Here is a 26,111-nt window from a genome sequence, read left to right as displayed (position 1 = left end):
ACCTTCCCATGACTTGAATTCCTTCAAGAAGGAGGTTTCAAGACACTTATCCTTCAGTTTTTGATTACCGCTGTGGACACTTTTCTGGGACTGGCATTTCAGTGGGCTTTTTTTCATTTTTTGGATTTTTGTTGTCCTTGACCAGTGTCCCTCCTACATAAAAAAAAAAAAAAGGATCAATCAGTGTTGGTAGCAGAGAGTGTTGGGAAGATGATATATTTGACGGAATCCTAATCAGAGCAAAATTGTCTTTAAAGTCATAGTGATTACTGATATTGTCTAGTAGTGAATATGTAAATGATCAAGTTAACAAGAAAGCTTAACAACACTCAAAACTGAAGATAGATTTGACTGTTGGGAGCAAAAGACTGTTGGAATGACTTTACGTTTGATGAAATCGTAATCAGCAATGGTTAACAATATTGGCATTGCCTTTTCCTGGGTGTCCCATCCGGCAGCAAAGAGTGTCGGGGAGTTACAGCTGAAGTATCGATACATCTCTAATTAGTGTGATGAGCGGCGCATTGTTTTATAATACAGGATACGAATCTGTATTCATGGATTCCTTCATCGATGGTTTGCATATTTATTTATTTTCTCTCTCTCTCTCTCTCTCTCCTCTCTCTCTCTCTCTCTCTCTCTCTCTCTCTCTCTCTCTCTCCTCTCTCTCTCTCTCTCTCTCTCTCTCTCTCTCTCTCATTTGTCTATCCATGAATCCATCTACCCACCCATCTATCAATTTATCCATCTATCCATGCATCAATATATTCCTTCCATCTATTCTTCCGTATGTCAACTTATCCATCTATCAGTCTACCTTTCTATTTAATTATCAGTCCATCCATCCATCCATCCATGCATCCATCTGTACACGCCTGCAAACATATACACACGAGAAATAAATACGCAAACAACAGCAAAACATCAAGAGTACGAATCCCACACGAAAAACATACGAACTTCCCGCTAATAATTATCCATCCATCCATTTACACAGACACGCAAACATACACACACGAAAAACAAACTCGTAAACAAGAGCAAAACATGAAGAGTACAAATGCCCCAAGAAAGACACACATCGAGAGAAAAAGAACAGCATCAAACTGGGCAGAATAATTACCACACTCATCGTAAGCCTGGTGATGCGACCCGCGAGTCACGCCATCACTCAGCTTCGCCTCCCGCTGAGAGCAGACGAAGAGGCGCCCCACCACACCCCGCCCCACCTCGCCTCGCTCTGCACCTCCCCAGCCCGCTTCCTCCCTTCGGCAACAGACCAACAAATTGTTTCACACGGCGTAAAGGGAGTGAGAGAGAGGGAGGAAAAAAAGGAACGAAAAAGGGAAAAATCTGTTCTCTTCCAAGCTTTGTGTGATGAAATGAACTTTTCGTGGGACGGTGCCTTGGGGGGAAAAGGATTGGGGGGATGGAAAAGGGTGAAATAGAGGACGGGAGAGAGAAAGCAAGGAAGAGGGAGGGAGAGGAAACGTGGCGTATTGTCACTGCGGGGAAATGTTATCTTTATTTTAATTAGTGACAGTCACGTAAAGTTGCAGAGGAACATACCACCTAGTAAGGTCAAAAGTGAAGTTACAAGAATCAGTAGAGCTACACGTGACAGTCCCTCTATAAAAACACACTTGCCTAATGCCTATGCTCACCTACACACCCTGCCCCTCAGATACCACTAATCGTCTACTTGCGACATGACTGAACGTAAACAAAGCGAGGGAGAAGAATTTAAGAACCAGTACGTTTACACGAGTCCCTGTATAAAAAAAAAAAAAACACATATACCTATACCAACTATCAGCACTCTATATAAATACCCCCCTAATCATCTCATCCCAACATGACTGAACGAAAAAAAAAAAAAAAAAAAAAAAAAAGCGCAAAGAAGAATCATTCACGCCGCGGTTGTCGCTACTGGATTCTTACCTGGAGAGTTTCCTTGTTAGTAAAAGTTGTCTCGTATTTCGCGGCACGGGGAAAACAAAGCGTGGGAATCATTACAGTAGTGTCGCGGGGTCTGGCAGCACCGGGGGTCACTGATCGGTGCACCTGCTGTTCCTGGATCCCACCGATACACGACCACGAGTACTTGGGCTGCTTAAACAAAGTTGTATGGCTAAGTTGGTGGAGTTTTTTTTTTTTTTTTTAATGTGGAATATGACAGTCTTTTGTACAGTTAGGGAAATTTTATTTTATTTGTATTTGTTTCTGTCTGTCTGTTTGTCTGTATTTATATATCTATACAGTATACCTATTTATCCACCCATCTATATTTTTATCTTTAATTTCTGTCCTATCTATCTATGTCCACCTATCTTCTGCCTATCTGTCTACCAATCTTCCGTCTATCTGTCTACCTTTCCTTGAAAATCAAAACAATAGATGAACAAATTAATAAACAAACAAGAAAATAAACAAAAAAGAACAGAATGAAATGAAAAAATAGATAAACATTATCACGCGACAAATTTAATTTTTCCTGTGAGTTGTCAGCTTTAGTTCCTGCTGCCAGCTTGTCTCGGTCACTGGTGGCGCTTGTCTGTCTGACTCTACTACAGTGTCACACTTTTCACATTACCTGATGTGCACCTCCTTCCCATAAACTTGTTGCCAGTTTGATCTTATTTCCATACTAATATATAGCTTTAGTGAAACAATATTTACAATTTTTTTCTTTTTTTTCTATTCATTCGTTTATTTACTCATTTGTTAATTTATTTACCACTCGTAAAACCTTTCAAAATACGCACGGTCATGATAAAGAGTCCGATCTGAACTCTTTCACTGCTGGACAAACATTTCCATATATATACCTACGACTTGTTAGAGACTTACTTATGGGCGAGTCTCTTAAATGATTCCGTGGCTTAGAAAACGTAAAATTAACCCACATTTTTTTCTTTCATTCAATGTTTGGAAAGTTGACAAAGGGAAACCAAAGGAGTGAAAGGGTTAAGCTTAAAATCCACTGCTTCAATTCTTACGTATTTTTAGGTATACAGTATTTATGCTCAGCTTGCGGTGTGAAGAAAGTGACCTCATTTCTTGTCAACACGAAGTCATGCATCATAATCCAGAATGCATATACATGTACGTATCCTTCCCTTGTTTCTCGGGTCCTTCTTGCATGCCCTTTAAGGCATCGCGGTGGTGGTGCAGGTGAAGTAGTAGTCATAGAGTGGTGTGGTGGTGGTGGTGCTGGTGACGTAGTGGTAGTGAGATGCTGTGGTGTGGTATGGAGTGGTGGTGGTGGTGGTGGTGGTGGCGTGGTAGTAGTGGTGGTGGAGTGGTGGAAGTGGTGTGGGCAAGGGGATCTCCACACTGAGGCAGGCCACTCTTCGCTCGACACAGCTTCAGGTGTTTCAGAGCAAGACGTAAGTGCACTCCGCAAGCCACCGCCTTATCGCCTCTGTGCACTTCTTCACCTCTTTATCTCGCAAAAATACTGACGCCACCTTTGTGTTGGCTGCAGAGCGCCAGACAGAATACACCCAGGGCCACGCGGCGTAATTCTTGTCTGAGAGTTTATCATATTGCGATTTTCTTTTTTTAATTTCATAATGCGAGGAACAAAGCAGAAAAAAACAAAACAAACGTAAATTATCATCCTGTCATACTCGGTGCCTCAAATTCACTGAAAGGTTCCTGCTACAATATATACAAGCATTCAATAGACATGTTTTTTCTTTGTTCTTTATTTGTGTTCCTCTGCGAGATCATGAGAGTCATGAGGCTTGTAGTGTGTATATACGTATGTGTACAGATAAAGACTCCCTTCCCCTGTGTGGGTAAAGAGTAATTTTCATCGCGTATTTAGTAAACACACGGCAAAAATTAGTGTTCCCTTTCCTTGCACGCGTGGAGGAAAGTAATCACAACGTGGGGTGTGAGGCGGCGGTCACTGCCGCTGAGTAACGGGATCTGAACGTTCCCTCCCTCACGCTCTGAGTTCACCGGCAACCCTCCTTTAAATTTTATTGATGATATAAGAAAAATGTTTAACACAGACCACAATGTTTTTTTTCTTTAGCAGAGACATTTCTCGAGCAATTATTCGGTGTTCAAAGAGGACGCATTAAAGGGGAAAAATGCCTTAAGATCTATCAGATGATATTGGAAAAATGTTAGCTAAAGCAAATATTTTGCCAAGAAAGTTAGAGCTATTAATTTGTATACATAAGCAATTATAAGCATATTTTAAATCTACCACATAATACAAGATAATGTCTGACAAAGAGTTTGACGAAGACTCCAACACATACAATAAGAAATTTCTAGTGCTATAAATTTGCACGATTATTATATACATGGTGACATCTGCTGTACTAACACCACGGCGAGAACGTGCACTGAGGCAGAGGGACGTGTAACAAAGCCGCACTGACAGACCCAGGCCCGGCCATTGTGGGCAATACTAACTTGATAAGGCAAAGTGGTGGACATGTGCCCCAGGTAATTATACCGGACTGTAACACAAAAATAGTGAGCGCTGTACACGGTGAGGTACATACAAGTGAGGCAGATGGGAGGCGCCGGGCGGCCCACGCAAGCCTTTCAGTAAGATTGACACGGTCCATCACCCACCACCATCGCCTGCATGACCCCGCAGAGGAACGCAAAGGAGGAAACAAGAGCAGCATGTATAATGAATGCTTGTATAATTGTATTCTTCTAGGAGCCTTTCACTGAAATGAGGCGCTGTGTGTGAGATAAGAAGCTAAAATATGTTTTTGTTCAGCTGTGTCCTTCGCGATATAAACCTCAAAAAAAAAAAAAAAAAAATGGCGATGCGATGAACTCTCAGACCACGAGACAGGAAAGCCGCCACTGCCTCCAAGACTTCGCAGCGCTGCACTGTCTTGATCAACCCCTTGCTTATCATTTTTTTTTTTGTTTTTTGTTACTTACGATGCTCTCATGATACAAACAGCACGAGATATACTGAGTTTAATGATACAAATATTCCAAGCTATGATCATTAGTGATACGATCATTCGAACCTCGGATAGATTTAATTGAATCAGTAACACAAACATTCATTAACCATTTCACTGTGATATGCAACAGCTCACATCCGAATCGCTTTACAAAACACTTAAAAACACTCACATGAAAAGAAGGCGATTAAAAGAGTAGATATTCCTATCTCTAGCTAGTGTAGTCTTCAGAGCAAGCTGTAGAAAAAAATGTTTCACAGTGGTCAGCGGATCAAGAAAGTGTTTAATAACACTGAATAAGTTAAACATTATAATTAAAACCGAGACATCACACAACTATCACCAACACATACACAAAAATTGCCTGTATTACTGTAACCACCATCCGCGTCACTTGACCTAATCCCAGGCCGCTGCAGACTCACCCCGTGTAGCAACAGTCCTACTCCACTGAAGGTGAACAGTCCACCAGTGTCGCAGCAATAACTTTTCCACGTGAATTTAAAGTGGTCTTCATTCCAGAGAGAGATAAGCATGAAAAATGGCAAGGTCAATTATAAAAGACAATTGACGCCATCGGCAGCACAGAGGGAGAGCGATTCATCGTGGAGGAACAGTTACGCCGCGATGAAAAAAGTGGGCCATCGTATTTTGAGTTCCCTCTTTCGTTCTGGCCACTCGTTGATAGGCATAAAGGAAGAGCTAATCGCCACACATACCTTCACACCAGGTGCGCCTCAGCTACCGACTGTCCGTGCGTCACCTCAGCAGGGAAGAACGTGAGATTTAGGCTTGGTCTGTTTTAGGGTTTAGGTCTGTTTTCAAAGGCCACGGAGATGATTACTTGCTACGGATGTTTTCTTTTACCTATTGATGGTGTAGAATGTTGCCTTCTTTATTACTAGAATAATGTACATATACACGCTTGAAAACACCAATTACTTCCACAAAGATGATTACTTCCCCTGGATATTTTCTTTTACTTATTGATTGTGTAGAATGTTTCTTGAATTATCACCAGAATCATGTACACACTTGAATACACCAGTAGCTTACTATGGTCTGCTTAAAATGATTCCCCCCAAAAAAAGGCGAAGAAATGTCTGGGAAAAGGTCGTGAGGGACACGCAATATTAGCAGTGTGAAAAGAGACTGTCGAGTGTTGCAAGATGCGCGCTGTGTCATCTTGTGGAAGAAAAACACGATACAGAAAGAATAGAAAATCAAATTCGAGGAAAAAAAAAAAGCTTTCCGTGCCACTCAGTCTATGCACCGACAAAGGACGAGGTGAGCCTTGCACAACGGCATGGACCGTCACGTCTCAGCAAAAATTATGTGCTGCACCTGCCACGCAAAAGAATATTGGTGTAGAATCACGATGTAACGCACTTCCAGTTTTCATGCTGACAATATTGACACAGGACTGGACGTAGGCAGAAACTCAGAAAAAAAAATAAATAAATAAATAAAAAGAATAAATAACCATACCGTTCATCATATTATTGTCCAAGATGAAATCGGGGGGAGCAATTCCACTGTGAATATTGAGCAGTGGATTTAGCAGCACAGCACACAGCGATATGGTAATGATGGAGTAAAGAAGTGATGGCAGAAAATACATCGTGTCCTTGGAGAATATTGCATAACAAGTCGTCCACCGGAAGATTAAAAAAAATAATTTCCAGCATTATGATTGTAAACTTTTGAGAAATACTAATATTAGTTTTTCAAATTGTCTTCCGTCAATAGCTTTATCTGAGTCTGTACGAGGAATGCCAGCAAGGCTATGATGGCTGTGATAAATAGTGTTTCCAGCATTCTGCTTGTAACCTTTTGAGAAATACTACCAGTACGTCTTTATCATCCTGTCTTCTATCAATACCTTCATGAGGGATACCAACAAGGTGACGAAGAGTTACATGAAATGGCGTTTCAAAAAATTCCATCGTGAACTTATATGAATCACTGCTTTTTCGACTACCCTCTATCATGTAATCATATCTGTACAGGTGCGCTGCAAAGAATATGAGGAATATCAGTAATGTCATGTTTACTGTTAAACAGGGAGCACCAGCAGTGATACCAAAGTCCGTGTTCCAAACAGAAGCAGTTTTATCTTCTATAAAAAAAAAAAAAAATGAAAGGATGAAAAAGGACAAACTGATACTTTGATCGACAAGGCGTGTCGATAGAAGGGAGAAAACACGGTGCAGCAATATTTAAACCTTCCATCTGCCCTCAAATCAAACCTTCACTGATTTTATGCCATAATGCTTGCCTCACTAAGCAGGTGGCAGCAGGAAGCGGCTGGGATGACGCTATGGTAAAACTGCACGAGACATAATTGAGTTGACTGACACCTGGAACTTTTGCCCTCATAGTTATAACAACACATGAGTTTCCTCCTCCTCCTCCCACACACACACACTTAAAACACACAAACAAACAAACAAACATACAGAGGCATGTTATAGGGAAAAAAAATCTTATTCAGGACTAGCAAGACGAGAGAGAGAGAGAGAGAGAGAGAGAGAGAGAGAGAGAGAGAGAGAGAGAGAGAGAGAGAGAGAGAGAGAGAGATGGGAGGGACAGATAGACACGTGTTGATAGATAAAATATAGACAGGCAGGCAGGTAGGCAGGAAGAGACAGACAGACAGACAGACAGACAGACAGACAAGCAGGCAGACAAGACAAGCAAGAGATTCATAGATAGAAAGATGGACACATATAAACATGCTCAAACAAACAGACAAGGCAGGCAGAACAGGCGGACAATTACACAAACAGGCACATCAGTATTATTTCCCCTTTCATAAAATTGTGTCTCTAGTGAAAGACAAGTTAAAAATAAACAAGTGTAGTACTAATTATGTTTCTCGTAGGTCATTAAGTTGCATTTATTGGCGGCACGGAATGAGGGAAGTAATTTTTGCAGCAGCAGTGTGTGCAGGCAATGGAGCAGCGGGACGTGGCATGGCGGTGAAAGGCATCTGTTGCACGCCACATGGAGCTTCCCACACCGACTGAATGCTACCGACGAGCAAAGCGAGAGGGTTTGCTTGGATATTTCAGAGATTTTGAGCAGATATCAAGGTATATAAATGTCTAGTAAAAGCAAGGTAAGATATCCAGCAAGTTGTGTGTTTGTTATTGGTTTTAACAGGGAAAAACTTGGCAAATTATATTCTTCTTGAGACGCACATGTCTTACTCTTAGGTTGTATTCCTGTCACTAAAAACAAGCTAAGGAGACCACTGCTTGACATCTTCATTGTGTCTATATATCCTCAAGGGAAAGATGAGCATCCATTGTATATATTCATAACGTGCAAGTGCTCAAAGAATGCATGACAGTGTTGTCAAGGCTGTGGTTTGCTGCAGTAACTGTGACCCAATATTACATTAGTTTTGCCATTATTTGTTGTTTATAATCCGGATTTGATGTTAAACGTTTTACTATCACGAAAATTTTAGTTATGAATTACACGTTTCAGAAAATCTTATTAATTATGAAAACAAGATAGGAGAAAAGAAAATGTTTTAGTGTTTTACAGGCATCCGAGAATAGCAAGAAAAATATGTTTTGTCCTCATGTCTATAGTGGAGTAGCATGACTATATTTTGGGGACATTCTCTTATGTCTGTAAAATACTATCACTTTTTTTTATAATGTGAAGAAAATTTTCTCCAAGAACAACGAAATATTTATCAAAGGCTCGATTATAAACAAAGGTGATCTCAATATTTTGTATGGCTCATAATCGTGTTCTTTTTACGGTTGTGTGATTCTCGCTTTATAATTTCTCCAAAATATAAACGTTTTCTAAGGTTTAGATTCTGCAGTTTTTTTTTTTTTTTTTCTTTCAGTGTATTCCGTGTGCGTCATCCACTGATACTGCTCGCTATTATTTCATCATGGCATTCACGAGGCTGCAAACATTGTATATCTCAACCTATTTTTAACCCCAATAATACTTTTTTTTTTGACTGACACTGTTGTGTGTGTGTGTGTGTGTGTGTGTGTGTGTGTGTGTGTGTGTGTGTGTGTGTGTGTGTGTGTGTGTGTGTGTGTGTGTGTGTGTGTGTGTGTGTGTGTGTGTGTGTGTGTGTGTGTGTGTGTGTCTGTGTTACATCTCCAGCACTCTTCAATGCCTCCTTCTTTGCCTTCTGCAGTTGCACTAGCTTCTTCATGTTAAACTTTCAAACCCATATTTTTTTTGTCCTTGCGTTCCTATTCCTCAACAAATCTACATATCACTACGTCACTTTCCTGGCACATGCATGTGGGCGGGCACTTCGAAAATAAAACACTGCAGCCCACGTTTCCAGCTCACCCGGCACCTGGCGAGCAGCAGTGCGGGTGAGGGCTGCCTCTGGTCATTTCAAACACTACGGGGCCACGTCTCGATAGTGGGCACAGCAGACGCCACTTCCGCGCAGCATTTTATCAATACGCCACAACACAGCAGAGGCTGGTCTCCGTGACGGTGCTTCAAGGGTATTCATTGTTTTTTTTTTCATTTTCTTCCAATTCGGTGCATTCAATTTGCACCTGCACAATATTCCATAACGGAGTGAAAGGGAGTCACCAAAACCTGCCTTTGGGCGAGAAGAGATTAATACACTACTATTATATACGTGTTCTTGTATTATATATGATGCTGAAGAGGAATAATCCTCCTCGGCGGTAAATGATTAACTAAGATCAAAATGACGTGTAGTAAAGGAGAAATACCAGGCTAGATCCTCTACCTCAAGAACTTCACGTTGTCAGCGGTAATGTAGGCGAGATGAAACTTATACGTGCAGAGGACACGATTCCCTTCAAGGAAGAGAAGTAGTCCGGTTAATTAGATATGTCCTTCTATGAGACAGACATTTGTGACGTCTCTGGCACGTTTGTAATACAAAGGAAAGTATGTAAGAGGCAATACATTCAGCAGTTTTCCTCAGTCGTAAGTGTCCTGATCTGGTGACAGTCTTCCTACAAAACCTGACACCTGATAGGCTCTAGGCAGATTAAAACATTTAAGACTGAAGGGAAAAACGTTGAACACAATGGACGTGAATGCTGGGGCTTACTTCACTATGGACCATGACTTGACGTTTGGAAGAGAGGAAAGCTTTGAAGAGTTACAAAGGCTGAGTATGGAGTCTTGGCTCATCACACGATTTAAGGCTGAGGGAAAAACGCTAAATACAGTGATGGGTGTTGCAGGTTAATGGATTTCTGGTGTTGGCACTGTTTTTTTTCCATTGCTTTGCCGCCATGATTCGCGCCAAGGAACATTCACGCTTCAAGTTTTCTGCATCGTGTTGGAAGAGGGCGAAGTGCGGCCTGTGCTGGTTTTTGTTGTGCTTGGGTGTCTGCTGGATGGCGGTGCTCTTCATGTTACTGCTTCATCTCTTTCACTGCAAGACTTTTTTGTTTTTTTTGCTTCGACTCTTTTAGTGCTAAACATTTTTGTCTACTTTTAATTCCCTTCCTGCTACATTTTTTCTCTCTACTTCAACTCCTTCAATACAAGACTTTTTTTATCTCTCTCTGCTGCAACTCTTTCACTGCTGGATGATTTTTTTTCTGCTTTACCTCTTTCAATGCCAGACAATTTTTATTTTCGCTTCAACTTTTTCACTGCAAGATTTTTTTGTTTTTGCCTCAACTTCTTTTATTGATTGCTAGACAATTTCCTTCTCTGTTTTAAATCTTTCAGCTGCTAGACATGTTTTTACTGCTTCAACTCTTTCACTGCCAGACTATTATTTCTTCATCACCTACATTTTTATAACAATTACTTAGGACATAAGAACACAATGGAAGCAGCAGGGAGCCAGTAGGCCTACACGTTGCAGTCCCGTAAGTACACCCGCCTATCATTCTTATTCACAATTTAATCATATCTCCTTTAAAGCTCCCTATTGACTATTTTGCACTGCACTCGCTTAAATAATTCGGCATGCTAGAAAATATATCAACTTTCTATTCTCGCTTTTTTTTTTTTTTTTGAATGTTAACAAAGGAAGGCTGTAGCAACAAAAGGGTTATTTTTTTTTAAGAGTAGGTAACTTTATTTTACGTGGAGGGAAGAGAGAGAGAGAGAGAGAGAGAGAGAGAGAGAGAGAGAGAGAGAGAGAGAGAGAGAGAGAGAGAGAGAGAGAGAGAGAGAGAGAGAGAGAGAGAGAGAGAGAGAGAGATGGCGGAAATGCGATTAGGAAGAAGAAAAGATAGGACTGACTGATTGAAAAGACGGAAAAAAGAGGGGAAACGAGAACAAAGGAGAGGAAAGGAGAGAACAGAGCAGATCAGAAAACAGAAAAGCCGAAGTAAAGCGAGGCAAGGCAAGACGAGGCGAGACAAGGAGAGGAAGGGAGAGAAAGGGAGAGGAGATTAAAGGGTGGGCAAAGGTAAAGGAGAGTAAGGGACAGGGAGGAGAAGAAGAAGGGAGGGAGGGTGATATATACAAATTTCATTGGAATGTATTATAATAACAGAAAAAATGGCCAGGAAAGGAAAACTAAAAAATATAATCATGGTGGAATCAATTTAAAAATATAAAACAAAATTACGAAAGGAGAAAAACTGTCTGCGACCAGTAATAAAATAAAAGCAACGAAATTGATAAAGCGAAAGAGAAAAAAAAAAGAAAGTTGAAAAAAGATAAGAAATAAGTCAGTTAAGATCGAGAATGTTACAAATGGGAGGCATAAGAAAAAGACGAGAAACGAAATGAAAATAAAAAAATACAAATGAGAAAGAAGGAAAAAATGAATAACTGAATGGAAAAAGAAAATACTGGACGTCAAATAGAGAAGAGAACACTAAATAAATGAGGTACGAGAAAAAAAAATTCCTGGAGGAGGAGGAGGAGGAGGAGGAGGAGGAGGGGGAGGAATGGCGGAAAGTGGAGGAGGAAGAGGGAGAAGAACGAGGAGGAGAGAGATATAAGAGGAGGAGGACGGCAAGGAGGAGAAAGAGAAGGAAACGAAGGACGGCAAGAGAAAGGAGAGAAAAAAAGAGCATGAGAAGCAAGCGTGGAAGGAAGGAGTAAAAAAAAAAAGATGGAGGAGGGGAAGGAAGAACACCACGAGTAAGGAAGGGAAAGAAGGGAGAATTGAGGGATTCTCGACTCTTGTCAGGAGTGTCTCGTGTATCACTGCCTCTTTTAATCGAATGAGGACGAGACGAGGCGACGCGGCACAGGAGAGATGGTAGTAGCGGCGCCCCTCATCCCCTGAACCCATCCATCCATTTCCAACTCAAGATACAGAAACAGTAATCAAAATAGTGCCTTTTCCTGGGTGAGAAGAAATAGTGAAGTTCTCTTATTACTTCCGAGCCAACCCAGATCTGCCCCCTCTCTTCTTACAGCCATTTGAGTCCAACTTAGCGCCGCTGGAATCATTGCCTAGTGAGTATTAGGCCAGCTTCCCCATGCATGTTATTCTTGCAAGGAAGTGCCCGTGTGCGCCCTCACAGGCAGGAGACGTGTGCGATCAACTCCTGGGCTGAGAGAGAGAGAGAGAGAGAGAGAGAGAGAGAGAGAGAGAGAGAGAGAGAGAGAGAGAGAGAGAGAGAGAGAGAGAGAGAGAGAGAGAGAGAGAGAGAGAGAGAGAGTCAAAGGCCTAGATAAACATACATCAAACGTTCAAGCACAGAAATTTAGGCTGGCAAGATTTAAAACTTGATCTATTGTTTCTGAAAATAAATATTCCTTGATCGTCAAGAGACGGGCATCTGTTACTCTGCACCAGAGTCTTGTCCCTTGAACAATTCACCTGTCACTGGCTTCCCGAGGCAATGCATTATTACAAGGCATCTTCTCTTTGCGTCACATTAGAGCTTCTCTTACTTTTGTTTGACTCAGATCCAATTACTTAAGGGTTTCTTCAGACAAAGAGCCTGTATCCGTAAGAAATATTGAACGCTGTTTTCGCAGTTTCACAATGGAGGTTTCTGATTGATAACAAATAGTAATTGTGAAAAGTGTGGAAACTTTTCTTTCAGTACAGAGTGTCAAGGAAGCTTTCTATAATTTCGTTATGCCTTACTAGTAATTCATTTCTCAGTCCATCTGAAAAATGAATGTACGTCCCCTGCTAGCACGAGCACGAGTCATGAATAACTTTGTAAGTAATGACTGGCTGTGTAGTGCTCCACCAAAACTAAATAAAATGTTGTGGCGGAATTCAGAGAATGGCATTAAAGGAAATGAGGTGCAGAAAGATGGTTTCATGTTACCCTCAAGCTGTTTTTGTTATATATTTTTGTTCATTAGAATCGTGTACCTTTACTTCAGTAAGAAGTCTTTTACAATCATTGGCGTCAGTGGATTGATCGTCAAAACGTGTTGACTTCATAAGAAGACGCAAATGTAAGTCGATCAAGCACTGCCTTATAAGGATGAACACCTAACTGTAATAGCACCAGGTGAGTGAAAAGCCGCGATATCGAGTTCTCAGGTAGCCAGGTAGCGAGGAGCCGTGTGGTGGTCTGTTCCCTTTGGTGTTGTTGAGAAAAGGGAGAAAAAAAAAAAAGAACACGAAGAACGTAAGAAAAGGAGTAAGATAACGAATCGAGACAGGAAATTAGAGGAGCAACAGGAGGAAATAAAGATGTGAAAGAGGAAATTTACGTATTCTGCTCCATCCACCACCTCCCATTTTCTTCCTATTCCTCTTTTGGTAGGACGTGAGGAAAACGATGGTGGAGGTAGTACAGAACAAAAAGACACACTCCTAGCCCTCATGACACACGAGGAGGATGGAGCAACGGATCAAGGCTATAAATGTATTACATGCTGCACTGTGTCCTGTTTCCTAGACTACTCCTCAGGGCACATGTATGCCTGTCAATTGTTTTAAGTCTTAGAGGAAGTGGCTGTATACGTAGATGTGATACAGTTGACTGTAATCCCAAGCATTGCATCATTTTATCCCTGATATTTAACAGGCTCTACTGAAAGTTATTCGTGTTTTTGATGAGTGTTTTCATAGTTGTAGTGATAATTTAGCAAGAATTTTTCTTTAATGTAATAATAATAATAATAATAATAATAATAATAACAATAATAATAATAATAATAATAATAATAATAATAATAATAATAATAATAATGATACAACTTTAATTCATTTCACAGCTGGGAAACAATTTAGGTCGTTCACTGCTACCAATCTTTGCTAATGTCTCTTTAATGATGGCGGCCATTCATTTGTAAGCCACGTCAACTCATTCATGTTAGAAAATCGTTGCATTTTCCTTTAATATATGAAAGTACATGTTTTTTATGGATGAAAATGTTTTGATTTTATTCATAATTCACAATGCATCACGTACACAGACTTAACTGTCTGAGACCGCACACTATCACGCACACCATTAAGAGGAACACCGCCGTCTGAAACAGGAAGAAGAAACGACCTCATCAAAAGTAAACAGAAAGAGGAAAACAGAAGACCCAGACAGTAAGCAGAACACGTCAAGGAGTGCCCATATGAAGGCTGCACTCCCACCCAACAACTCAACTCACCTTCTTAAACGACTGACTGCCTGGCTCAACGTTCCTGCTTGTCAAATGTGCATTCATTTTACACCATATATATATATATATATATATATATATATATATATATATATATATATATATATATATATATATATATATATATATATATATATATATATCCCCACAAGGAAAACATACGAATAACTACCGTAACATCAGCCAAGCCAGTCGATCCTACCACACTTACTTATCATTGTTATCACTATTAATGATTTATTATAGCGGTAGACTTCAAAATAGGATAGTCTTGAATTTGACAAATAGACGTGCAAGCTGACTGTTGCAATTCACGGCAACCTCCATGCCTCACCACTTCTACGAGCAAACTAACAGACTGAATACCAAATGACACCAAATAACTTGCATATCAGTAATTATACATCATCACTAGCAACACAAGATACTTCATGGGCGACCCCCCCCCCCCCACCGCTCTCTCTCTCTCTCTCTCTCTCTCTCTCTCTCTCTCTCTCTCTCTCTCTCTCTCTCTCTCTCTCTCTCTCTCTCTCTCTCTCTCTCCAAACAAAGACTAGACCTGTACAAAGACCAAAACACCAGTGCAACATCCCCGTGCTGCCTATAATAGGCAAACCGACACCGTGCACCAAACGTTAACAAAAAACAGCAGCAGCAGCAGCACCATCAAGCAGACATGACACACAACATGAAAGAAAACGGGGAAAGCACTGACAAAGAGAATGACAGACGCACCCCACTTCAAGGTCTCGTCAGCTGTGTCAAAAGAGAGAAAAACAGCGGAGGGGGGTAAAAGACAAAAGCCATACCTGACATGCTGAAGGACTTTGAGGAGGATAGGGGAGAGGGGACGCCGCAAGTGAAGGCACAAGGGGCACTGGGGCCGCTGGTGGGCGCTGGCTGGCGGCCTTCCAAACTATATATCTTGATCGGCTTGTCTGGGAGGGAGAGGAAAAAAAGGACGAGAATTCTTTTAGTTATCCTTCGTCTTTCCCTGACTAGTGACACCTGAGGCCACGATAATGTGCCCCGCGGGTGTCGCTAATGGTGTGGTGGTGGTGGTGTGTGAATGTAAGTGTGGTGGTGGTGGTGGTGGTGGTGTTATCAAAGGTGTGGTAGTGTTGGTGGTGTGGTGCAAATGGTTACTGGTGTCGCAGTGTTGTTATATATGAAATGTTATAACACACTTAAATAGCAGAGGTAGTGCCTTACTGCTTTTATTTAAAGGGATGGAATAAAACATTACAAGCATGACTGCAAACTAGCAAAAAATACAAAAGTGTTAAGTGCACAGACATTACACAGTCTCAAGAGATGGCTGGATAAATTGATGGATAATGATGACAGATGGCCTGGCCTGGTGGCGGAGAGCTGTCAGAAATATTGATCTCATATGTACAGTGAAAAACATATCTAGAGAAAAAGATGTTATGTGGTAAGCAGTAGTTGTGTTCTTCTTCATCAATATTGTGTGAGTTTTAAATGTGACAATGAAGCCACGTGTTGGGAAGTCCAGTTAGCAAGAATCGGCTTTAAGTTGAGACCCTAGATCTCTATTTCAGCACTTCATCCACCATCCGAACTCCATTCCAAAACTGAAATTACAATGTGCTTTAAGTCCTGCATCAATGTAAGGTGGAAGTGTTCAGCCAAGGCACTGAAGGATGAAGGAGAGATAGAGCAATGAGTTATGAGCCAAGACGTGAGATAAGTCGCTGTCTTCAATTTAAAACCTATCGGCGGATGAATATTATGTCTTTTCAACAACAAAAGCCCTTTACTGTATATATTTAGGAAATTTTACATAGCAATTTTCTTCTTCTACAGCTTTATTTCCTATAGATACGAAAATAGATCAGCAAGTGGGAATTATACACATGCTGCATCCAACTTTATTTCACGGTTTCATTTTCCAATACGCCAATAGGGGGGAGATAAACGTGTGGTGCCAAATTATGTTAGGGAGAGTGTATGGGTGTTGCAGTGTGATAAGACCACCATTAATACTCATGTACACACACACACACACATACACACACACACACACACACAAATGCATCCATCCATCCCTCTTCCTTTCCCCCCTCTTCACGCAAACACACCCATCCACCCACCAACCAATACACACACACACACACACACACACACACACACACACACACATCCCATCGTCCCTCACGCGTTTTTTAGACAAAAGACTCACAATTCAAAGCCATTTTATTCACCTGTGTAGTTACTTTCAACGATATTCACACTAACACATATACAGACAAGCTCTTCAACAGTGCTTCCATCAGTCAGTGCGCCTCCCTTCCCTCATGACCGCCTGTGTGATTCACTGCAATGTTTAAATCGGTGGTTTGTTTCGGGTTCATTAGGTTAATTCCTTTTTCAATTGTTTGTATTGGAATTTTTATCCGGTAGATAGAATTTGGTGGTGGTGGTGTGGTTGTGGTGGTGAGAGAGAGAGAGAGAGAGAGAGAGAGAGAGAGAGAGAGAGAGAGAGAGAGAGAGAGAGAGAGAGAGAGAGAGAGAGAGAGAGAGAGAGAGAGAGAGAGAGAGAGAGAGAGAGAGAAGGTCTAAAAATAGTCAATATAACAACAGAAAGTAAATCCTCTTTTCTGGACATTGATACGGAATAGCTGCAAGTGATTCACCAGGAAAGAGACATCAGAAGACCTGAAAAGAACCGACCAACATATTCACTATCTCTGCTACACAAGTATTTCACAAACTATTCTCTAATAGGATTACTGCAACGCTTGATCTCACTCCTTCCTGCGACTCCCGTTAAGGGTCGCCACACCAGACCACCAGTCACCATTTCACTGTCTTCTTCGTTTTCTGTTGCAATAATTCAACACAGCACACAGGATTCAGGAGGCGTTGTGCAGCTCACGGAATCCATGTGAAATATTTCGAATAAATAAATCCACAATGCGTGGCTTTAGCTGAGCAAGAAAAATATCCTCAACCATATATACACCTTCGGAGTGACTGAAACACTGGGGAGAATTGAGGTTAGTGGACATGTGAATGTACTGGAAGACTCATACGAGGTACAAAGTAGTATGTCGAATAAATGAATCCACAATGCATGACTTCCACTGATCAAAAAATGCCCCCGATTCTGTAAAAACCTTAGCAGTTATTGAAGCAATGAGAAGAAGAGGAATAGAGGAGACATGTCAAAGTATTGCAAGTCTGATGCAGGAGGAGGACACACACACACACACACACACACACACACACACACACACACACACACACACACACCACCGCGACCTGCTTCCCTGCGACGCACCGCCGCCGCGACGAGCCCTACGCGCATGTACCAAGCTGGTCCCCATCAGAGGCTGCACTGACCGTTACAAGCACATCGCCGTCCCACTCTAGTCAGGCTGTTTAATAACCACTGATGTTACTGCTACTCTTGTTTGTCATTCTAGTTAATTTTATCTTCTTATATTGTTTTAATTTCTCTGTTCTTAATTTTGCCTTTTTAACTTTCATTTTTATAGTCTGCCTCATAATTTGCCTCTGGTTTGGTGGTATTCTCATTGTTTTTAATGTTTTCTTTCTACCACCAATGTATATTTTCAGCTGTTGGCTGCATATATATATATATATATATATATATATATATATATATATATATATATATATATATATATATATATATATATATATATATATATATATATATATATATATATGAGGAGCACCGGCCAAGGGCAACAAAAGTGCAATAAAAAAAGGGCTCACTGAAGTGTCGGTCCCCGACAAAGGCGAAAGCGTTAGTCAAAAATTACAGGATAAGTGTGTTGAAACCTCCCTCTTGAAAGAGTTCAAGTCATAGGAAGGTGGAAATAAAGAAGCAGGCAGGGAATTCCAGAGTTTACCAGAGAAAGGGATGAATGAATGGGCATACAGGTTAACTTTTGCATTAAAGAGGTGGACAGAAAAGGGGTGAGTGACTGAAGAAAGTCTTGTGCAGTGAGGTCGAGGGAGAAGGGGAGGTTAGCAAGAGCAATTGGCATGAAAACAGCGGTAGATGATAGCAAGATATGCAACACTGCGGCGATGAGAAACAACCTGAAGACAGTCAGTTAGAGCAGAGGAGCTGACAAGACGAAAAGCTTTTGATTCCACCCTGTCTAAAAGAGCTGTATGAGTGGAGCCCCCCCCTCCTCCCCCCCCACATACATGTGAAGCATACTCCTTACATGGACGGATAAGGGCCCTGTAAGGAGTTAGCAGTTGGGGGGTTGGGGAGTGAGAAAACTGACGGAGACGACTCAGAAAGCCTAACTTCATAGAAGTTGTTTTAGCTAGAGGTGAGATGTTAAGTTTCCAGTTCAGATTATAAATAAAGAACAGACCAAGGATGTTCAGTGTAGAAGAGGGGGACAGTTGAGTGTCACTGAAGAAGGGGGGTAGTTGTCTGGAATTCTAGACAACTATCCCCCCCTAGATGGATGGAGAGAGAAAAAAAAAGTAATTGAACAACACTAAGTTTGTTCTGCCCCAATCAGAAATTTTAGAGAGATCAGAAGTCAGTCGTTCTGTGGCTTCCCTGCATCTATCAGTAGCATCTATATTCAATAAACTGTTGATTATTAATAATGATAACTATAATAGTAATATTATTATTATTATTATTATTATTAATATTATTATTATTATAACACAAAAAATGTAACACAGGTACACTAAATGTACTTGCAAAACTAAAACCGTAAAATTAGAGAAGAAGGGAGCAGGTAAGTGCAAAGTAGTTCACCTGCGTCCACGTCTCCCTCTCTTCGTAATCCAGGTGATAATGTACGTCAATCACCTGCATTATGTATTGATTTCATGCAAACACGTTTTTTTTTACTTAACCCTTTTACTTACTTTTTTACTTTATATATATATATATATATATATATATATATATATATATATATATATATATATATATATATATATATATACTTGTTCACATTTCCCTGTCAGTGATGGCATTTCCCAGCCGTCACACGGGAAACACTTCAGGCCTGGACGAGTGACGCACACTATTATCTTTAATTCAGAATTTTAATTTACCAAAAATATGCTTATTAGTAGATTCACTTACAAAATGTTCAAAAATATAAATTGGAGTCGTCAGTTGTATCATATAAATACAATACAATTCCGCTACGAGATACACACATATTTACAAATATTTCATGTGTGTTTCATTTTTGGCAGCCATTTTTTTCTTTTTTCACTGGCAGTTGAGGATTACAAGCTTTCACCTAACAAACGATTTTTTTTTTATCATATTGTATAAATCAAGAGCAGTAAAAATATTTCCATAGTGGGTAAAAATAATTGTAAACAAAACAAGTCCACAAACATTAAGCGCTGCCTCTGAGTTTGCGTCAGAAGGAAGGTGTTGCCTGAAGTGTGAATAATGAGTGTGCTAAATGGTTATATGAGTACATCATTAAAGCTAATACTGTGGCAGAATGTTGTTGTTGTTGTAGTTGTTGTTGGTGTTGGTGTTGTTGTTGTTGGTGTTGGTGTTGGTGTTGTTGTTGTTGTTGTTGTTGTTGTTGTTGGTGTTGTTGTTGTTGTTGTTGTTGTTGTTGTTGTTGTTGCTGCTGTTGTTGTTGTCCTGCTGCTACCACTATCAGCACTACGACAGCTGCCACTCCTGCTACTGCTCTTACCACTCTTACTATACTATCCTTATTTGTCTGCTCATTTGTCTGTCTGTCTGTCTATCTGTCTGTCTATCTGTCTGTCTTTGTCTGTCTGTCTCTCTGTCGGTCTGTCCTCAACACTGAAAACAATTACAACTACAATTTTCATTGAGGGTGTGAGGCAAGACTTTACGTAAGGGTGATAACAAGTCCTTTACGACCATCAGGGGAACACCTCAGACAGACTCACGAGGCCTCAAGTAAAGCAATATGTATCTAACTAATTGAATCCTCAAGTCGACTTCCTGCAGTGGCTGTATAAAAGGGAGGCGGTCACGATAACCTTACAAAAAAAAAAAAAGACGTGTATACTAATCAGACAGAGAGAGAGAGAGAGAGAGAGAGAGAGAGAGAGAGAGAGAGAGAGAGAGAGAGCGCACCGCATCTATTCCAAAATCTCGTTTAATGCAAAGGATCATGAGAACTACGCAAGAAAGAAAAATAAATGAAAGAATAATAATATAATGTTACCGTAATATGAAAAAGAAAAAAAAAAGTACATCAAGTTCGTCACCAGATGAACCTCACGATGTCAAAGCGGCGCTCCTTCCGACAACTGGCGGAGCTTTGCTGGCCATGAGGTAATTACATCCGATTATTTCAGGAGACGCTTCGTGATCCGGCACGGAGTGGAAAAAGCGCGGGCCTCGTTAGTGCGTGCCCTGCCTCACTTGAAAGAAAAAGGAGAACAAGCGGAGAAAATGGGATTCCGTGGCGGGCGAGTCTCAGGGTATTGTAGGCGAAACTTTTTATTGATTTATACTGCCTTGTTACTTGCTTTTTTCTTTTTCTTTTTACTGAGTTTCCATACGAGTCGGTGGAGGAAACAGGCGGCTAGAATATTGAAAAAAGCATGAAAAAAATTGAGTGGAATTAAATGCAGAGCTTGGAACGAATCAATAACGAGAGGGAGAGAGAAGAGAACAACAAAGGGAGAAACCAACACAACGTACACCACCACCACCACCACCACCTACACTACGAGCACACCCACCACCACCGCCTCGCCATTCCCGAAAAGGTCGAGCCTGTCTTCGGTAACCAACTAAGGACATTTTCGCAGTACTGGAAATTGTTGCAGCGTTCTCTCGTCGGCTCCACAATCGTCGCGGCGGGGAGAGGGACGCCATTACCCTCAGCGCCGCGACGAGCTTTTCGGGGGCGCTCTCAGACTGTCTTTGTACTTCCCTTCCCTGCTCGCGGCGGTCACGGGGGCGGTGATCTCTGCTGGCAAGGTGGAGACATTTTTGAAGCTGTATTATTTTTTTTGTATTATTTTCATTGTTGTTGTTCTGCGATGTTTTGTCTTCTTTCTGTATTTTTTTTCTATTTGTTCGTTTATTCTTTATTTTCATAACTCCTCCATCTTCTACATCTAACTATTGCTACTGTTGCCATTACCGTTACTGTTAGGACAGCAACTACGACTACTACCACTACTACTATTGTCGTAGCCAAGCCGAGGGTGTGTTGTCGCCAAAGCACCCAGGCCTTGGCCACCCATTGCCCCAGAGGTCACTGGTTATCGCCGTGACCCCTTGTGAGGCTTACGGCATCCCTGGTCACACGAACAGGACAGTGCCTGCCTTGATGACGAGGCACCCGAGCGCCGAGTAAAGGTGACTAAGGCCGTGTAGTTAATGGACCTAGCCTATTCGTAATCAATCTTGTGATCAAGTTACCTTACAGTCGCTGACTTCACAAAACACTTCAGTAATGCACGAACTAGAAGGATATAGAAAAACCATATATGTTCGCGTGTAAAGGTGGTTATTGCCCCGCACAACCCCTGGTAATTCACAATGTGTCGGGTCGCCGGCATTGCACCACCTACTCCCTGCACCGTAGCCACGTCACCACATAAACCCTGCACAGCTATGCACCGTATGGAGGCAATCCACACATTTTCCCAGAACCATACCCACATCTAACAACACACATAATAATCACAGTCAAATAGAGACATTTATAGTGCTTAACATACCTTCAAAGGCCAACACAGGACCCAGGTGCACCCCACACAACCAACACCACCCTGGTGTCGACACAGCCCTGGCCACGTCACCACTGGCCACCCAGAACGCACTTGATAACACTTCACTTCCCTATATATACTAAGCCTCACCTAAGTAATATACAAAAGGCACATAAAAATAAATATTCATAATATGATCTACAAATATACATACAAAAATGCATAAAACAAGAAAAACCTGGCAATACACAGGACCGTCCCGAAACCCGGACGAATACGAACAACCACGACTCCCGTCAGGTACTCAAGACATCGTGATTCATGATACAATACCCAATTATAAAACAAACGAATTTTCTCCTGAATGGTATATATATATTTTTTTTGTAATAAATTAAAGGCACCCGTACATATTCAAGATTACATCATAATTTGTATTAACTTCATACGCACTGATCATATCACTCTCTCATATCAAAACAAAATTTTTGTTCTGGTCTGCATTAAAACTCCGTTGTCAATTTCTGAAGGTGTACATGATCCATACAGCAGACAATTCTTATCATATTCTCACATGCATGTGTGTATATACCATTACGGGGAAATATTAAGAAGAATCGCGCAGCCCTATTTCCTATTTTTTTTTTTTCGGTTCGTGTCCCCTACAGTGAAAGGGAACCTGGTGGGAAAGCGGGGTTTTCGGGTGTGGAAAGGTAATATAGAGCCAATTATCGCCTCTTACCACTAAAGATAAATAGGAAGCTGCACTACTGCTGCTGTTCATGTTGTTGTGATGGCAGCTGTGTTCTTGCTCTTGCTGCTACCATTCTAACTAAACCTAATTATACCTAATCTAACCTAACTAAACCGGTAGATATGAAATAGAGCAGCAGCAGCAGCAGCAGCAGCAGCAGTAGTGCAGCTCCCTGTTTAGTTTTGGTGGTGAGAGGCGGTATTTGGCTCTACTTTAGCTTTTTTCACTCGAAACCCTGCTTTCCCTCCAGCTCCCCAACATTGCGAGGGGTGGGAGCACAAAAAAATAGGAAATAGGGCCGCACGACTCTTCTTAATATTTAGCCACATACGTACATGAGATGTCTTGTTGAAGCAATGTTAAAGAAATCGTAGGCACAAATACCTTTGCGGATCCAGTGGAGAACGTATAAGCTTACCCCAGTGAGACACTCACTGTACAGGATGGCAGCCAAACAGGAACTGCCGCTGGAAACTTGGAAAGCCTCACTTTCATATGAAACAACCCATGAAACCTTGAACGAAGCCCGAAACAGATCGATACGCATATCTTCACTAACGGATTTCACACAACTTTCATCAAAGTAACATGCAAGTATTTTTTTTCACACTTAAAATTACATAAATCTCTCTGGAACTGTAGTGTTTTGTCTTCAGCTCATACTGCCTAGTAGCGACTCTGCCCGTCACACTGTCACTGGTGCGACTACAAAGGAGAGAAAATGACAGCTGGTCTCACACTCTCACACACACGCACACACACACGCATATCTGCTTCCTTCTGTGTGTGTGTGTGTGTGTGTGTGTAAGAGAGTTTGGCAGCTCTCTCCAAACTGATGTCGCTGCATACATCATGAAGTTGAGATAAAATAGAGGAGAGATGACAGGTATTGGCGGCAGTGCTGAGATGCTGGGAGGAAACACTAGCTGACAAATTGTTACTTCATGTACAGACAGTGATAGTGTCTGGCATAGAGGCGTACATTCCTCACTCATTTTCTTGTCCTAAACCTTCTAAACCTTGGTTAAACACAGCTTATTCTCGTGCTATACATAATAGAGAGGTGGCCCACAAAAGGTACTTAAGCCTTCCATCATCAGAATCTCATGCACTTTATATTTTTGCCCGGAACCATGCCAAGTATGTTCTCCAACTAGCCAAAAACTCCTTCATTAACAGAAAGTGTCAAATTTTTTTAAGATCTAACTCCCCTCGTGATTTCTGGCATCTAGCCAAAATATCTCCAATACTTTCCTTCTTCTTCTTCCCCTCCTCTATTTCAACCAGATGGCACCACTGCTATCACATCTATTTCTAAAGCTGAACTCTTCGCTCAAACCTTTGATAAAAACTCTACCTTGAACGATTCTGGGCTTGTTCCTCCCTCTCCTCCAGCCTCTGACTACTTCATGCCACCTACTAAAATTCTTCGCAATGATGTTTTCCATGCCCTCGCTGGCCTAAACCCTCGGAAGGCTTATGGACCTGATGGGGTCCCTCCTATTGTTCTCCGAAACTGTGCCTCCGTGCTTGCACCTTGCCTAGTCAAACTCTTTCAGCTCTGTCTGTCAACATCTACCTTTCCTTCTTGCTGGAAGTTTGCTTACATTCAACCTGTTCCTAAAAAGGGTGACCGTTCTAATCACTCAAACTACCGTCCTATTGCTTTAATTTCCTGCCTATCTAAAGTTTTTGAATCTATCATCAACAGGAAGATTCTTAAACATCTATCACTTCACAACCTTTTATCTGATCGCCAGTATGGGTTCCGTCAAGGTCGCTCTACTGGTGATCTTCTGGCTTTCCTTACTGAGTCTTGGTCATCCTCTTTTAGAGATTTTAGTGAAACTTTTGCTGTTGCCTTGGATATATCAAAAGCTTTTGGTAGAGTCTGGCACAAAGCTTTGATTTTCCAAACTACCCTCCTACGGCTTCTATCCTTCTCTCTGTAACTTCATCTCAAGTTTCCTTTCTGACCGTTCTATTGTTACTGTGGTAGACGGTCACTGTTCTTCTCCTAAATCTATTAACAGTGGTGTTCCTCAGGGTTCTGTCCTGTCACCCACTCTCTTCTTATTATTCATTAATGATCTTCTAAACCAAACTTCTTGTCCTATCCACTCCTACGCTGATGATACCACCCTGCACTTTTCCACGTCTTTTCATAGACGTCCAAGCCTTCAGGAGGTAAACATTTCACGCAAGGAAGCCACAGAACGCTTGACTTCTGATCTTTCTAACAAACATGGTATTGTTCAATGCCTCAAAAACTCAATTCCTCCATCTATCAACTCGACACAATCTTCCGGACAGATATCCCTTCTTCTTCAATGACACTCAACTGTCCCCCTCTTCTACACTCAGCATCCTCGGTCTGTCCTTTACTTATAATCTGAACTGGAAACTTCACATATCATCTCTAGCTAAAACAGCCTCTATGAAGTTAGGTGTTCTGAGACGTCTCCGCCAGTTTTTCTCACCCCCCCAGCTGCTAACTCTGTACAAGGGCCTTATCCGTCCATGTATGGAGTATGCTTCACATGTCTGGGGGGTTCCACTCATACTGCTCTTCTAGACAGGGTGGAATCACCGCCGCAATGTTGCATCTCTAGCTGTCTTCTACTGCTATTTTCATGCTAACTGCTCTTCTGATCTTGCTAACTGCATGCCTCCCCTCCTTCCGCGGCCTCGCTGCACAAGACTTTGTTCTTTCTCTCACCCCTATTTTGTCCACCTCTCTAACGCAAGAGTTAACCAGTATTCTCAATCATTCATCCCTTTCTCTGGTAAACTTTGGAAGTCCCTGCCTGCTTCTGTGTTTCCACCTTCCTATGACTTGAATTCCTTCAAGAGGGAGGTTTCAAGACACTTAGGGCCGTAGTTTTAGAAAATTTGAGGGCCCTTACATGAGAAATTCGTAGTTTTAAATACCGATTCCTTTGATGAACCCTTACTTGCCACACTGTAAACCTTTAATATTATTGGAAATGTAAGGGTTAGTGACAAGGGTGGGGTAAGTATGCCTTACATGCTACCCTATAATGAAATAACCGATAAAATCATATAATTATCTTACAGATATAATCAGAAACGAATTAGCAAGTATTTTACAGCCTCTTTCTTGCTATAGTAACCAACAATTTAACCGTGAGGCA

At 41.3% G+C, this 26,111-nt stretch overlaps 1 long non-coding RNA gene across 1 annotated transcript; it reads right to left on the bottom strand.

Moving 5' to 3' along the window:
* Positions 1-1,957: 1,957 nt before the first annotated feature.
* On the bottom strand, positions 1,958-22,292 carry LOC135097677 (uncharacterized). Its single transcript, XR_010265960.1, has 3 exons — positions 22,212-22,292; positions 15,305-15,433; positions 1,958-2,109 (listed from the first exon to the last, which is right to left on the bottom strand). It is a non-coding gene; the product is annotated as an uncharacterized LOC135097677 (long non-coding RNA).
* Positions 22,293-26,111: the final 3,819 nt, after the last annotated feature.

Source organism: Scylla paramamosain, unplaced genomic scaffold (genome assembly GCF_035594125.1).
Source record: "Scylla paramamosain isolate STU-SP2022 unplaced genomic scaffold, ASM3559412v1 Contig28, whole genome shotgun sequence".
In the NCBI taxonomy this organism is placed as follows: Eukaryota; Metazoa; Arthropoda; class Malacostraca; order Decapoda; family Portunidae; genus Scylla; species Scylla paramamosain.
Note: the sequence above shows the minus strand (reverse complement) of the source record. Positions and strands in the feature narration are given on the sequence as shown.